This window comes from Bos indicus, chromosome 23 (genome assembly GCF_029378745.1).
Source record: "Bos indicus isolate NIAB-ARS_2022 breed Sahiwal x Tharparkar chromosome 23, NIAB-ARS_B.indTharparkar_mat_pri_1.0, whole genome shotgun sequence".
Lineage (NCBI taxonomy): Eukaryota > Metazoa > Chordata > Mammalia > Artiodactyla > Bovidae > Bos > Bos indicus.
The window spans coordinates 37,932,841-37,949,290 of NC_091782.1; the positions used below are offsets into that span (position 1 = coordinate 37,932,841).

Genomic DNA, 16,450 nt, shown 5'->3' on the forward strand with positions numbered 1-16,450 from the left:
CCTGCTGGTATATTGAGTGCAGTATTTTAACAGTAACATCTTTTAGGATTCGAAATAGTTCAGTTGGAATGCCATTATCTCCGCTAGCTTTGTCCATAGTGATGCTTCCTAAGCCCCATTTGACTTTACACTCCAAGATGTCTGGCTCTAGGTGAGTGACCACACCATCACGGTTATCTGGGTCATGAAGATCTTTTTTGTACAGTTCTGTGTATTCTTGCCACCTCTCCTTAATATCTTCTGCTTCTGTTAGGTCCATACCGTTTCTGTCCTTTATCGAGCCCATCTTTGCATGAAATGCTCCCTTGGTATCTCTAATTTTCTTGAAGAGATTGCTAGGTTAGGGGTGACTATTTTGTGCATCATAGAAAATGGGGCAATGTATGTTAAAGGATTCATTTTCCAGCTCTCTTCACATCCCTCCTGATTCCTCTTGAAATGATAAACCTTTCAGTATCTAACTTGACTAATTACTTCCTCTATATCCTTGACATTTAATCTCTCCAATCCGTTGTTTTTCAATCTGTAAACTGGGGATGAAAATATAACTTTACATACATGTTAAAATCTAAAGAAACAAATGAAAATGTACATTTTACTACCAAGATACATCATTTTATAAGGACAAAACTGAATGTGTAAAAATTAAGAAAAAATGAGGGAAATGTATTAAGAGAATAACATGAATTGAAAATCTTTCTTTGTCATCATTATTCTATATTTCTTGGTATGTAGCACATAAGTTTTCAAATCTTAACCTTACCCAGCAATGCTGAAAGAGAAAAAAATACTTTGATAATACATGAAACATCTACATGAAAGATAATGTTATATCCAAGAAACTGCAGAGAAATGAAGGTAAATGTTGCAGTAAATGACTGCTCTAATTTTATAGGTCCTCTAACCCAAACTCCAGATCTCAGCTTCATTCTCTCTTATTTCCTTTTGGTCTAATTAATCAGACTCCTTCCTAGGTATTCATGTCTGGCCAGTATGTCTTCCTGAATATGAATAAGAAATAGAATACCATTCGATGTTTGAAATTATGGGGGTAATCTCAACGACGGAAATAGATGACTGGCAAAAGCGAAGGGAATGCCTGATTAAATATATTCATGAAAATGTCACAACCTTATAAAGCCAACTTCTAGGGAAGAGAAAGATGTAGGATGAGATCTTATCTGGTGAAGTGTGTTTCTCTAAATCATCGCCACCATGGACAACAAAGGTTCGTCACAGAACGGTATGTGCTAATTAGAAATTTTAGGAAATATTCTCTTAGCCAGAAGTTTCAGGATTACAGACTTTAGAAGAACTAGCTAATCACTGCTCTAGAAGTCAGCTGTATTGGACAGTGGTTCTATGTACGATAGGACAGTGGTTCTCAAATGAAGGAATGTCTTCCATAGATAATTGGTTTACGTCTGGAGATGGCTTTGGTTGTCTTAATATGGGGCTGGGGCGCTAGTGGTACCCAGTGGGCAGAGAGCAGAGATGTTGCTAAACATATAATGCACAAGTCAGCCCCCAGAAAAAGTACTTACCCAGCTCAAAATGCCAGCCATGCCAAAGTTGAAAAACCTTGGTCAAAAATAAGACCAAAAGTGTCTCTTGAGTCCAATTCATCACAATTACAGAAGGTAGAAACAAACATTTTCTAGTTCCCTCGTCTCTTATGTGGTGTGGCCAAGATGAGTCATTCTGATGAAACTTTTAACTCTGAAGCCATAATACAGACAGTGACAGTAGAGTTGTCTCCTACAATACTTCATCAACTGGGTTTAGGCCAAATGACATCTTACAACTAAAAACAGGCTCGTAATAGCTAATTGCCTTTAATTTCTTGGTTGACATTTGCAAGAAAAAGAAATTGCAGATAACGAATGAGAACTTGGGAGCTTCTCAGGTGACTCAGTGGTAAAGAATCCATCTGCAGTGTAGGAGACTCAGGAGATACAAGTTTGCTCCCTGGATTGAGACGGTGCCCTGGGGAAGGAAATGGCAACCCACTTCAGTATTCTCGGCTGGGAAATCAAATGAACAGAGGAAACTGGTGGGCTACAGACCAGGGGGTCACAAAAGAGTCCGACATGACTTAGTGACTAAACAACAATGATGAGAACTTACTGTATAACACACAGAACTCTAATTAATGCTATGTGTGACCTAAATGGAAAGGAAATCCCCAAAAAAGGATTATCCATGGATGGAGTTTATCCATCCATCTATTATCTATCTACCTTTCTATATATTTACATACATATATCTGATTCACTTTGATGTACAGCAGAAACTAACACAACATTGTAAAGCAACTCCACTCCAATATACATCAATAAAAAGGAAAAAATTGCAAGACAAAGAAAGTATTAAAATAATTTTATGAAACAACAGAAACAGTTCTCTTTTATCTCATCTTAGGCTGTGAAAAGCCTTTCAGATGATAAAGGTACAAATATCCCAGTTTCTCTATCTGCAGAGTACTTTTTATTTATACTTGGAGATAAAACATCTAATCAGCTATGTTACATGACTATCAAGTACCTAAAATAAACTCTTCGGAAACATGTTTTTGAATAATTGAAAGTCTGCTACATGAATCATCTTATTTTGCTGCTAAAAGCTTTGTTAGTTACATTTTATGCTGAAGAGTCTTGTACATATTTTCAGGTATTTGGGGTTAGGTATGTTTTTGCTATAAATCTTTAGTACTTGCCTACTTTTCAATTGGACAATTACGTTTATTGAAGATCCCATAGGAAAAGAGTTTTCTCATAAACACATTTTAATATTTTATATTCCTTCTGTTCTTTTGGAGCAGTAAAAGTGATGAAAGTTATTTTAATTATTGTTTCTTCCTTTTGTAAGTGTAAATTATTGATTTGTTAGTGGTTCATATCTGTCCATCTGCTGAGGTAGTAAATTGGTGACTATGTAATCTATGATAATTGCAAAAGACTTCAAAAGTGAATGTTTTATAGATAGACGAGAACAAGTGGATAAAGTCAACTTTCTAGAGTCATTGTTGTCATGCAATAAAAGACACATTTTTTTTTAATCTGCTAGTAATGGCAATGACCTCTGTAAGCATGGAGTCATCACAGCTACTGATGTGGGCCCTGTAACACACATGAAGACTAAAAGCCCACGTGTATGTGTGACGTGACATAATGAAGTGAAAAGATGACAGTACTAGCACCCAGGCACCTCCATCTGCTAATAAGGGGACGAGGGGGAATATCATTTACCCTCTGTAAGTGGTTGCTTCTTCACTAATATAATTTGATGACAACACGGAAGGTCAAGTCTATCTCACAGGGTCGTTATGAAACACAAATTTTAAAAATGTTTTAAAGCTTTTGGCAAAGTATCAAGGAAATGCATGGGGTTATTAAGGTGAGTTAGCAGATCCAAGGAGAAGGCAATGGCACCCCACTCCAGTACTCTTGCCTGGAAAATCCCATGGACAGAGGGGCCTGGGGGGCTGCAGTCCATGGGGTCGCTAGGAGTCAGACACGACTGAGCGACTTCCCTTTCACTTTTCACTTTCATGCATTGGAGAAGGAAATGGCAACCCACTCCAGTGTTCTTGCCTGGAGAATCCCAGGGACGGGGGAGCGTGGTGGGCTGCCGTCAATGGGGTCGCACAGAGTCAGACACGACCGAAGTGACTTAGCAGCAGCAGTAGCAGCAGATCCAAGCTACAGTATCCTTTTTCTCTTAGTATTCTCTTTTTATCAACAGTAGTGATCAGTCCCTCATGTGTTTATTCTTACCCAGAGTGATGGTAAACCACACAGATCAACTGTACTTTTCTGATCATTTCGGTGTCTAAAATTGAAGCATTAATCAATGTAGAGTAAAAAATTTGCAAACTCTTAGACAGCCTCATTGCTGAGAATCTGCAGAGTCTCAACATTAAACTATCTTAAAAGAAGGACCTAAACACTCTGGCTCAGAATTAATTTAAGCTCCAAATGTTTGCAGAACACAGAAGCACTTCTAGGAGCAATACAAAAATGCAGGGAGTAACCTAGCTCTCCAACTGTATCTGTGAAAATATAATCATCCATCTAAATTTACACAGTGGAAGATGTGGCTTCTTCCCCACCCCAGCTACTACAGCACCAAATCCTGCTCAGGGCAATGGGGAGAGATAAGGCTTCCCTGGACTGGATGGCTTTTGATAACCTCGGGTGAATAGATCATCCCAGAGTGGCTCGTGCTTGTATTTAAGCAGGGTCCCGTCTGCTCCTGCTCCTGGTGGTGTCAAATCTGCTCTTGTACCAGGATGTGGTCTCCACGCCTATCTGTCCTAGCAGGGATCACAATTGCCTGAAGCCCCTTTGAGACCTGTTTTCCCAAGCTGTCAGACTGTCCCACAACGCCTATAGGCTCTCCAGGGAAATGTTCCTCAAATTTCTAAGTACTGTACATCTTGTTTATTTCCAGAAGGAACCTTCATATAAGTGACTGGGCTATACTATCCTTTAAAACACAAGGCTGTATCAGCCAAACTTCAAATAATACACTTTCTAGATCAAAGAAGGTGTCAGCATACAAGATATAGAAATAAAATAAAGGGTCAGTTTTAGGGAAATCTCAGAGATTATTAAAGTGTGCAATAGCTTTTCAATTTTCTTTTTTAAATCTCCAAAACAAATGTTAAGCATCTGTATTTGTCAACCTGGAGCGCCGTAATAGAATACAATAGACTCAGTGAATTAAACAACAGAAATTTATTTCCTCACAGTTCTGGGGGCTAGAGGTCCAGGATCAGGCTGCTAGCAAGGTCAGGTTTTGGTAAGAACTCTCTCTTCCCAGCTTGGCTTCACAGGGTGGGGCATGGGGAAGAGAAACAGATGGAAAGACACAGAGACAGAAGAGAAAACTCTGGTGTTTCTCCTCATAAAGACACTAATCCTACTGGATCACTGTTCCACGCTGAACTTATTTAACCTTAATTACCTTCATAATCCTTCAAGCTAGGCTTCAGCAATACATGAACCGAAAACTTCCAGATGTACAAGCTGTATTTAGAAAAGGAAGAGGAACCAGACGTAAAATTGCAAAAATCCACTGATCATAGTGAAAGCAAGAGAATTCCAGAAAAACAGCTACCTCTGCTTCATTGACTATGCTATAGCTTTTGTGTTGATCACCACAAACTAGAAAATTCTTAAGGAGATGGGAATACCAAACCACATTTCTCAGCTGTCTCCTGAGAAACCTGTATGCAGGTCAAGAAGTAACAGTTCGAACCAGACATGGAGCAATAAACTGGTTCAAAATTGGGAAAGGAGTACATCAAGGCTTCATATTGTCACCCTGCTGATACAACTTACATGCAGAGCACACATGTGAAATGCTGGGCTGGATGAATCACAAGCTGGAATCAAGACTTCTGGGAGAAATATGAATAACCTCAGATACGCAGATGACACTATTTTAATGGTAGAAAGCAAAGAGGAACTAAAGAGACCCTTGATGAGAGAGAAAGAGGAGAGTGAAAAGCTGGCTTAAAACTCAACATACAAAAAGCTAAGATCATGCCATCTGGTCCCATCACTGCATGGCAAATAGATGGGCAAACAATGAAAACAGTGATAGACTTTATTTTCATGGGCTCCAAAGTCACTGCTGATGGTGACTACAGCTGTGAAATTAAAAGATGCTTGCACCTTAGAAGAAAAGCTATGATGAACTTAGACAGCATCATAAAAAGCAGAGACATCACTTTGCTGACAAAGGTCCATAGAGTCAAAGCTGTGGTTTTTTCAGGAGTGAAAGCTGGACCATATAGAAGGCTAAGTGCTAAAGAATTGATGCTTTTGAATTGTGGTGCCTAAGAAGATTCTTAAGTCCCTTGGACAGCAGGGAGATCAAATTTGTCAATCCTAAAGGAAATCAACCCTAAATATTCAATGGAAGGACTGATGCTGAAGCTGAAGCTCCAATATATTGGCCACCTGATGCAGAGAGCCAACTCACTAGAAAAGACCCTGATGAGGGGAAAGATTGAAGGAAGGAGGAGAAGGGGGCAACAGAGGATGAAATTGTTGGACAGTATCACCGACTCAAAGGACATGAACTTGCAAACACCAGGAGAGAGTGAAGGACAGGGAAGCCTGGCATGCTGCAGTCCATGGGGTCACAAAGATTCGGAGACAGCCTAGCGACTGACCAACAACAAGAACCCTCATAAAGAACAGTTTCCAGACATAGAACGTTGGGGATTGAGGCTTTAGCACTTGAATCTGAGAAAGACACATTCAGTCCATACCACCACCTGACATAAAGCACTCTTAGGTGGAACGGGCAAAACGAAGCATGTTTGATATTTTGGTCCTTCAATGTCTTTGTAGGCATTTTTCACCCAGCCCACAGTAAATAGTCAATAAATGAGAACTATGCCTCAGTTCTGAATGGGGTGGATGGGATATGTTAAACAAAGTTGATTCCATGTCACAGAAACAAATAATGATAGTTTTTAAATGCTACAAATTATTGTTCTAAGATTTGCAATAAATAGGTTTAGAACTAACAGAGAAAGGTTGGTTTAGAATTGGGCGCAATTATTCTCTTTATGATGAAGGTACATTGAAAGTTGTATGTTAATACTTCTAGGTCAATCAAGGAGCCCCCAATAGAGCAGCCAACTGATGAAAAATGGTGCTCAGTGTTTCTATTAAATTCATGCTCTTCTTTTTACACACTAGTTTTTCTTTCATCCTCCATTTTAACTGTTCCTCTTTTCTCCCAAAAGTTCCAAATAATCTCTTTAAATGTTCACAACGTTTGCTAAAACTAGTTTTATTCATTAATACATTAGCTAGATTTTCCTACTCTTATTCCCAGTCCATTGCTTAGTATTTTGTAGAATTTATGCCAAGTTTTTCTGACTTACCATTTTGCAAGCATCAACAACATTGTACTCTGCATTCATGATGAACACTAAGTTATAAGCATGTGGATTAAGAGATTGGTCAAAGAAAAGTTATAATTTTATAACTCCTATTTAGGGAATATATTGGTTCCAATCCACAATAAGAAATTAAATAGCTAAATAGAGGTAAATATATGTGCTATATTTGGTTTCAAAACTAAAAGAGATGACACAATAAAACACTCGGGGATGGGATGGGGAGGGAGGTGGGAGGGGGGTTCAGGATGGGGAACACATGTACACCCATGGCTGATTCATGTCAATGTATGGCAAAAACCACTACAGTATTGTAAAGTAATTAGCCTCCAATTAAAATAAATTAATTTTAAAAAATAAATAAAACACTTTAGTAGTTCATATTTGGGGCATTTTCAGTGTTTGCTATCCAAATAATAACTTGTGGGAAGGGTAAAATTAACCAAGAGAAGAGCAAAGATGGGAAGAGGTTGAACTTAGAAAAGCTGGATGAGAAAACATTGTTCTAGAGATTATGGAAGGGAAAAGTCAGGAAAAGAATGACTCCATTTTTACATGACCCTCATTAAAAAAAATGATATATCTATCAAACATGTTAATATTCTGGTAATGCATATATTTACTGAATGTCCAAATAAGTCTAATTCTGAATTTGTTTGATCACTTCAAGAATAAACAGTATGCCCAGGGCAAAGTGTACTATATCAATGCCACCAACAGCTGCCACAACTCCGGCCTCTCTATCCTTGAAGAAAAAGAACAAGTGGAACAGACCCACGGGAGCTTTTTATCTGGGTTTTTCACCTGAGTGACTGAGAGAGTACCCTTGTGTTATCAGACTTCAGATTATCAGAGTAATGGTAACCACACATGCGGAAAAAGGTAGATGAACAGTGAGCAACTGAAGAGAAATTAATTATGTAGCTGATGAAGTATGAGTAAAATCAAGGGATGACTAAAATTTGTAGCAGTAAAATCAGTAACAGATCTATAAATTGTCCATGTAGACAACCTCAGTGCAAGCAATGCATTAGACCCAGGACAGCAGCTATTTTACTGTATGAAAGCATGGACTCAACGGAATCTCCATCTGTACAAAAATAAGATTTGCAAAATTCATGGATATGTAAGAAACACCCCAGTTTTGAGTAATCCCTGTTACTGGAGACTCCTTCATGGGCATCACATCTACACTGCATCACTTGAGCCATCACTGCTAACATTCAAGGCTCACTAGATTCTGCTTCTACTTCTCTGAAACTACTTATTCTTCATTTATCAATGACTCCTCTGTCACCTCATACTCTTAATTATAAATTTCCTTTCTAAGATTTCCTACAAAATATTATGTTTTGCATCTCAAGGTTGCAATGATTGCCTCTGTGGTGATGACAACATAGTCTACATATCAAGTCTCAATCATTTATACCAGCTCCAACTTTTTATCATTATAATCTTTCCCTTCTGATTCCCTGCTAAACACAGTCCTAATATTACTTAAAATATTTTCACATGCATCTCCCCTTAGACACAATCTGTTCTCTGCCTACAACTTGGTTAATGATACCAGCATTCGTTTCCTCTGCTAAGCTCATTAATAATGAGGATGATAAAATGAAGGAAGGAGGAGGCAGAGGACTTATTTTAATGAATTTAAAATAAATTTAAAATTTATTGAGAGCTATTACATTGCCACACAATTTGCAAAGCACTTTATGTTAAATACTATATTCAATCCTGAGATAAGGAAACCAAGGCTCATAGAAGTGATGGAATTTACACCAGTCACACAGGTAGGAAGCACTGAGTCTGAATCTCATCTAACTCAGAGCTCTCACTATTAACTGTTAAGCTACAATGCCCCCAAGGAAACGATGCTGCCACTCACTATACAGTCTGACTTTCTTTACAGCTCCTTCCTCTCATGTCCCATCCTATTTCCTTTGCAATGTCTATCCACCTCTTCTGCATTCTTCATTTCCTTTACCACTAGACTAGTTCATAGACATCAAGAAAGTAAGTATTTTAATTAGAGAGGCTCAGCTGCTGGGAGTTTAATGCCTAATGCTCAAAGTAGTGAACGAGGAGGCAAAACCCTCCATTGTGAATCCCACTGATGCTGTTACTAAAGACAACATTGTGCCATTTTCTGCCCAGACACATGTCAACAAAATAGACTGCTCTGATATCAGCTTGGGGGCTGCTGTTGGGATGGATTGAGGAAAGCGTGTTTAGGAATGTCATGACTTCTTCATTGCTGCTTTGTTCTAATATCATAAAACAAACTACCAGTCAAAAATGAACACATTAATGACTGATCTGATTCATTAATATGAATGAAACATTGGGTGAAAATAACAACGGCTCAAGTGGGAACCGTCTTTCCTGGGTCAGGCACTCCAGGCACATACTGAGTTCCAACGAAGTACTTAGACTTCTTTCCCCGGACAAGCAAAGCATTCAAATATAAAAGAACTCACTGAGTAAATGGCAGAATTTCAGAGGGATAAATAAAATTCTTCATGTTAAATTAGAACCCATCAGAATGATTAGTTATTAAATATGCCAGATTTTTTAATGATTCACAAAGTATAAACAATAGCCTACATTCTATAACTTTGCAACTTTCACCACATTCAAAAATAATTGCATACACAAATGAATAACCAGAAATTTTTGAGGCCAGCTACTCTGAGCAAAAATCACATATTACCAAACGCACTGAATTATGCTGATTTTAATGCAATTATTTCCTATGGTTGCTTAGCATGAAGTCCTTAAGAGCTTGATACTCGTGTTATAGCGTGCTCCTGGAATGACCCTTTGCATCATCTAGTCACGGACCTGCAGAGCATGAGATATCTCCGATGCTATCCTATCAAGGGCCAGGGAGAATGTGACAAAACTGCAAGAACGTGAAGCAGTCATAAGGAGGGCAGTCTGCAAGGTGAGCACCCTGCTGAGGGCTTCCTTGCTTTTCTCCTGAATCAAAGAGGAGAACTCTGTAATGAGGAATGGGTTTTGAAATATCTCACTTTGTCAGAACAAAATTACGGCCTCCTGTATCCTAGACTGCTATTACAAAGCAAGAGCCTAGTCATTCACACTGATAGATTCTACTGTAAGTGGGTCGGAATTCTGCTGCAATATTTGACATGTGCAGCCTTCCCTGCATTGCGCACAATTCCACCAAAAGCTTTTCTCTTCCTGGGCACAGGTGGTTGAAACATTTTCAAGGGTGAGAGAACTACAGAATAGAATTTCCAAGATGAGCGCTTTCTTCAAAGTATATCCCAGTACATTCACTAGTAAAATTCTGCTCATATCCTTTTGGTTCTCCTGAAAACAAAGGATGAGAGTTCAAAGAAAGAAAAGAGAAAGTCAAAACCAAAATGGAGTTATGTTTATAGTTTTTAGATTCCTAACAGGTTTCTTTTAGGCTGACTCCGAAATCTATATCTAGAGAGCTTTATATTCATGCTGCTGCTAAGTCACTTCAGTCATGTCCGACTCTGTGCAACCCCATAGACGGCAGCCCACCAGGCTCCCCCGTCCCTGGGATTCTCCAGGCAAGAACACTGGAGTGGGTTGCCATTTCCTTCTCCAGTGCGTGAAAGTGAAATCTCAGTCATGTCTGACTCTTCGCGACCCCCTGGACTGCAGCCTACCAGGCTCCTCTGAACATGGGATTTTCCAGGCCAGAGTACTGGAGTGGGTTGCCATTGCCTTCTCCATTATATTCATGTATATTCCTCAAATCTTAATTTGATAATTAGAAGGAACAAAGAAGAGCAAATACTAATAAAACTCATAAGAAGTCATTGTCTTTTGGGTGTTTAGGTTCATCCTGAAGTCAAGACAAACAAGATCTACCCTGACTTTGTGTGGTCAAGATCCCCATGCCTGCAGATAGACAATGAAGATACACATCATTCTGCATTTTTATTCTGTTCCACTGCCTGTGGAGGGATTCACATCAAATTGACATTTATACCAAGCTCCTGGTGTGCCAAGTCTACAACAAAAAGTGCTAAGCCCACATCCATCCCATCCATTTCTGAGATGGTTCTAGTGATCCATCCCACTGCAAACTCCATTGAGCTTTATAGCTTTTTAATGCATGCCTGGGTGTAACGGATCTCATCTTAATAAAAACAAACAGACTTTGTAGCGATGTCAAAATCTAAGAACAATTTGTCAATGTTTCTTATCTTTCTTTAATATATATTCAAAAGAAAACCCATTCCGACCATTGAGAGAAAGAAGTTCTTATTAAAATTTGTCACAAATACAGAAGCTGGCATTACAAAGAAGACCATTAACAGCTTACGTTAGAATCACAGTCAATTATTCTGGGTCAAGTTATTAGAATCAAAGAATTAGATAATTATTCGTCATGCTAGTTACACTACCAAGAAGACTGAATTTTCAGGATTCTTTATGAAAGCCAGTCACGAACTATCAGCCAACTATCACAGTGTTACCCCAGACAGTACAAATGCTTTCCAACTAGTATACCCAAATAGCATGAAGTTTACTGAACTGTCTAAAGATTGTCAGGGTGCTGCTTAGTCCTTCTGGGTTGCTATAACAAAAGATCACAGACTTATAAACAATGGAAATAGATTTCCACAGCATGGTCAGCAGGGTCCTTTCTGGTCACACTCTTCTCATTGTATCTTCACTTGCGGGGAGGGCTAGGGGGCTCTGTGTGTCTCTTACATATAAAAGCAGTCATCTCATTCAGGAAGCTCCATCCTTATAAGTCTATCGCCTCCCAAACGCCCCACCTACAGATACCATAACCACAGGAATCAGGATTTCATCATATGAAATTTCTGGGGGACACAAAGGTTGAGACCAGAGCAGATACAAACGTGAACTGCTCCATCCTCCTCCAGTGGCTGCCTTCAGCCACATTCCACTGCATCCTCATCCCCTGCATCACCTTGCAGCCATTCCATACGTTCTGTCTCTCTGGGTGTAACAAGGCCAGCTCAGTAAGGTATCAACCCCATCTCGCATTCAGCCTAATGTCTCCCTCTCCCCTACTGAGCCCCTGGGAACCTACCAGGGAAAGCAGATGTGTACATTCCTGCAAGGTTCCTTCCACCTCCCTCTCTGGATCTTCATTCCTCTGGCCATGTTGGAAGCAGGATAGAGGGTGAAAAGATGGAAAAGTTCTGACATCACTGACTTACATGGTGCCACTGTAGCCTTTTCATGACCAAGAGGGACTTATCTAGAATTCCCCCTGATTGACAAGTGTCTCTCATGTGGGGTACCCTTGGATTTCCCAGGGATATTCACAAGTTGGGGAGAGTTGACTTCATAGTTTCTTTTTAAACCAGGGGAAATGTTCTGGCCCCCACAGCTCCCTTCCTGCAGTATTCACAGCCTCTCTGTTTCTCCCGCTCTGCAAGCACCATCTGGAGAAAATTAATTAGCCTGAAGTCAGTTGCCCACTAGCTGACCCACAGGAGACCCATATATCATAAACACGCCAAACAATTGAATGGCAAAAATACTGGTGTGCATCTGACCCCATCCTGGGTTCTCTGGACAATTCTCTGTCTGGTCACATAGACATAAAGTAGATCTGAAAGTTGGATCCATAAATATTTATCTGAGGGGTGAGATACTATTCTCTCCTGTTAGGTCTTCTTTACAATAATTATTTGGCTTTACAAACAACCTCTTCTAGGTCCCTAAATTACAAAACCCTCCAAACAGACTTAGTCTCTATTGTACTGGAGAGAAGTGACTGGATTAAGGTTGTTCAGCTTGATCAGCTGCCTGCAGACAACCTGGGATGAGGGCCAATCTCCCACCTGACTCTCCTGAGAAAGCAGTGAAGTTGCTGGATGGTTTTGCAGCATCTTTAGGGCTTCCGCAGGAATTCCTAGAAAACAGACAATGGGAAATAAAAAGGTAGAAGAGAAAGGGGGTTGTAGGGGAAGGAAAGAACACAAAAATGGAAGGAAACAAAAACATCAGAGGGAAAGTGAGTTAAAGTTTTGGGTTCTGAAGAATAAAATGCTATTACAACACTGTATTTGGTGAAGACCCAAATATAACCTAAGAGCAAATACCATCTCATATTCTCCTTTTACTTCCAATTTCTCTTCTGTCCTCTTTTCCTGAAATTGTCCTTTGTATTAGTGTTCTTGGTTGCTATTAATTGAGTTGACATAGTTCTAGAGATGAACAAAATTTGGCACCCCTTCAGCGCAGAATCCAGGATAATTTTCTTCTGTCATGCAAAGAAACCTTTCACACTCATAGAGGAACACTGTCCAGCAAAAAAATCCTCTTCCTTCATAAAGTGAAAGAAATTGAAGTCACTCAGTCATGTCCGACTCTTTGCGACCCCATTGACTGTAGCCTACCAGGCTCCTCCATCCATGGGATTTTCCAGGCAAGAATACTGGAATGGGTTGCCATTTCCTTCTCCAGGAGATCTTCCCAGGGTTATTTGTGCCTGAGTCCTGCTCCTGCCCCTAGCTGGGATGACCCAAACCTTTCAGAACATGACAGAATACTCTGTTCCAAACCAATCTATCAATCTCCTCTTTGGCTCCTGCATGCATGCAAAATGTCAGCTTTCTCCTCTTTTCACTTTCTTCTTTTAAAAGGCAGAAGACCATGGGAAAACCTGTATGCACTTTCTTTCCAAATCATTTACTGTTGAAAACATCTAATTCTACTCTGTTACCTGCTTAACGTTCTTTCCTTCAATGTCTAGATATTTCCAGCAGAGAGGATGGTATTTCTTAGAGAGGAAATTAGGCAAAAAGAGGGACAATGCAATTGTAGGAAACATACCCTCACCATTAGCCCACACTCATCTTCATGTATCTGTCTGTTATAAAGTTTATTCCAAGCACAAACTTGAAGCTTTAGATCAAGGACAGAGGTAGTGATATTAAAAGACCTCTCTGTGCTTGACCATGACATATAAACAGAATACTGATTTCAGAACAGATTTCTGAAAATATTGAGCTGAGTCACAGGTGTTCTGTAGATTCAGCAAGGAGTAGCTGAAAAGAAGATATTCATGGAACTTTTAACAATCACTCCCCTGCCATCCAGAGTGCATTATTTTATCCTCTTCCTCAGATTTTCATAAGATTACATTTGAAGAAATGGCTCTGCTACAGCAAGAATAGTAACAGTGGTTAGCAAATGGAAACAAATGAAAAACCCTTGAAGTTCACTGACCTCATAGATTAGTAAATCATGTTTCAGAGAAACAACAACATGCATTGAGGTTTAAGTAAATCTCTATTTTCCAGAAGTTGGTTCTCAATTTTTGGAGAAAGAGAGGATGACTTAAACACACAAATTACTATATTATAAGGTAGAGCAAAGTAAGGATTAAGAGGTGAAGCCAAAGAAGGTGCTAGAGTGCATTCAAGTACAGTTAGGAGCCATTTGGATGTAAGAACAAGGATTTTTTGGAGTTACACAACTGCATTGGCTTGTTGATGGAGTTTCGAAAGGCTGATAGGATATTAATATGCAAAAGGAGGAAGACAGTATATCTGTCAATTCATTTAGGATCATCTTATGATGTACGTATTGCCTATGTCCTGGAGCAAGGGAACTGAGATATTAATACATATAGCATTATAAAATATCAGTGAATATTCAAGTTTGAAAAAACACAAGAAATGTTCATTTTTCTAATAAACATGTAATATTTCTCATGATTATACTCCTATGATATGCTATATACATTACTGTAGGGTTAGAATGGAGAAAATCTTGTACAGATTACTCATGCATTACATTAGGGGATATAATTTATACCAATTTGGAGAGTTTGCATTTATTCTAAAGGCAACAGGGAACCAGGAAATTTTAGTGCAAGAGAGCAGTGTGTCCAGAATTAGATAAGGGAAATCTTAACCTGGATTGAGGGGCTGTGGGTGTTGGGGCTGGTAGAGAAAAAGAAGCAGCCTAGAAACAGCTGGGAATATTATGACACTAAAAGAAAATCAAAGAGGGCTCTGCCAAGCTAAAAGAAGCAAAGGATGTGAGAGATACAGGAAAAGAATTAGGCCTTGACCACAAAGAGGGAATGAGGCAGACCTAAGGGTCAAAAAGGCTCCAAGAACACGGGACTAGATGAGTAAATAAATGCCTGAAAAGTCAGAGAGAAGGGAGGAGATAATTAAGGTTCTGTCCAAAAGCATACGAACTTTATTTTCCTGTTATTTCATTGACTTTTACCAGAAATCATCAGAAAACATCAAGTCACTGCAGCAAATCACAGAAATAAGTACACTCAAGTCTCTGCTAGACTCTATCGAATACCAGAACCAAAGCATGACTACCCAGTGATAACAAGCAGTAAGTCACTGGTCCCTTTCAACACTCAAATAAGACATGCATTGTAAAGCATACAGGATGAATGGGAATAAAATGAAAACAACCCATTCCTTTACGGAGCCAGCCCAACCACTAAACCTAAACAAAACATAAGTAATGCTTTCCTTAAACATGTGTCCACTTCCTCCAAGAGTTTCTCATTCCTTTTGCTAGAATCCACCCTTGTTTACTATCCCTTCATTGTCTTATTCTCAGCAGAAGGTCAGCTAATCACTAATCAAATAAATAATTAAAAAGTGTTCAGTCCTAAGATAATTTTCATATTGATGGACTCTTGAAACTGAAAAGCTTTCTAATCCCCTAACAGTAAAGCTCTAATATTGAAAGGACTCCTCCCGAGCCTCTTTCCAAAATGCCCAGTAGGCAGCAGATGCGACTCTAGCTACTTAGACATCTTCTGCTGTAATTATAACATATTTGATAGTGAAGACAGGAAAGACAAATGAGGCAATGAAAGATGTTGAGGAAGAAATGCACGGACAAGTGGGGAAAAAAAATGTATGTTTTAAACACAGATCTCTGCCTGCACACCAGACAAAGTGTGATGGCAGCCAGGTGGAACTAGTCGGGAGTGGATTTTCAAGAAGCTCTATATGAACTGGCACTGAGAAGTCTTATTCAGCTTTATAGTTTAAACATGATTCTTTGGTTCTAAGATTCAGAGACACTTGTCCCATTTAATTACACTAAGTCAAAAAAGGGAAATGCTTATTGCCTATTTAAATGTTGCTAAGAATCTTAAAAGTTCTCATCAGAAGAAAAAAAAGATTGTAACTGTTTGGTGACGGATGGTAACCAGACTTACTGTGGTGATCATTTTGCAATATAAACATATATCTAATCATTATGCTGTACACATACAGCATACACATATGCTGTACACGTACAGAGTACGTCAAGGCTGTATATTGTCACCCTGCTTATTTAACTTCTATGCAGAGTACATCATGAGACACACTGGGCTGGAAGAAGCACAAGCTGGAATCAAGATTGCCAGGAGAAATATCAATAACCTCAGATATGCAGATGACACCACCCTTATAGCAGAAAGTGAAGAGGAACTAAAAAGCCTCTTGATGAAAGTCAAAGTGGAGAGTGAAAAAGTTGGCTTAAAGCTCAACATTCAGAAAACGA

General features: G+C 39.2%; 1 long non-coding RNA gene across 1 annotated transcript; it reads left to right on the forward strand.

Moving 5' to 3' along the window:
• The first annotated feature begins 1,170 nt into the window (after positions 1 to 1,170).
• LOC139178906 (uncharacterized) lies at positions 1,171 to 11,104 on the forward strand. Its single transcript, XR_011563318.1, has 2 exons — positions 1,171 to 1,243; positions 10,763 to 11,104. It is a non-coding gene; the product is annotated as an uncharacterized lncRNA (long non-coding RNA).
• Positions 11,105 to 16,450: the final 5,346 nt, after the last annotated feature.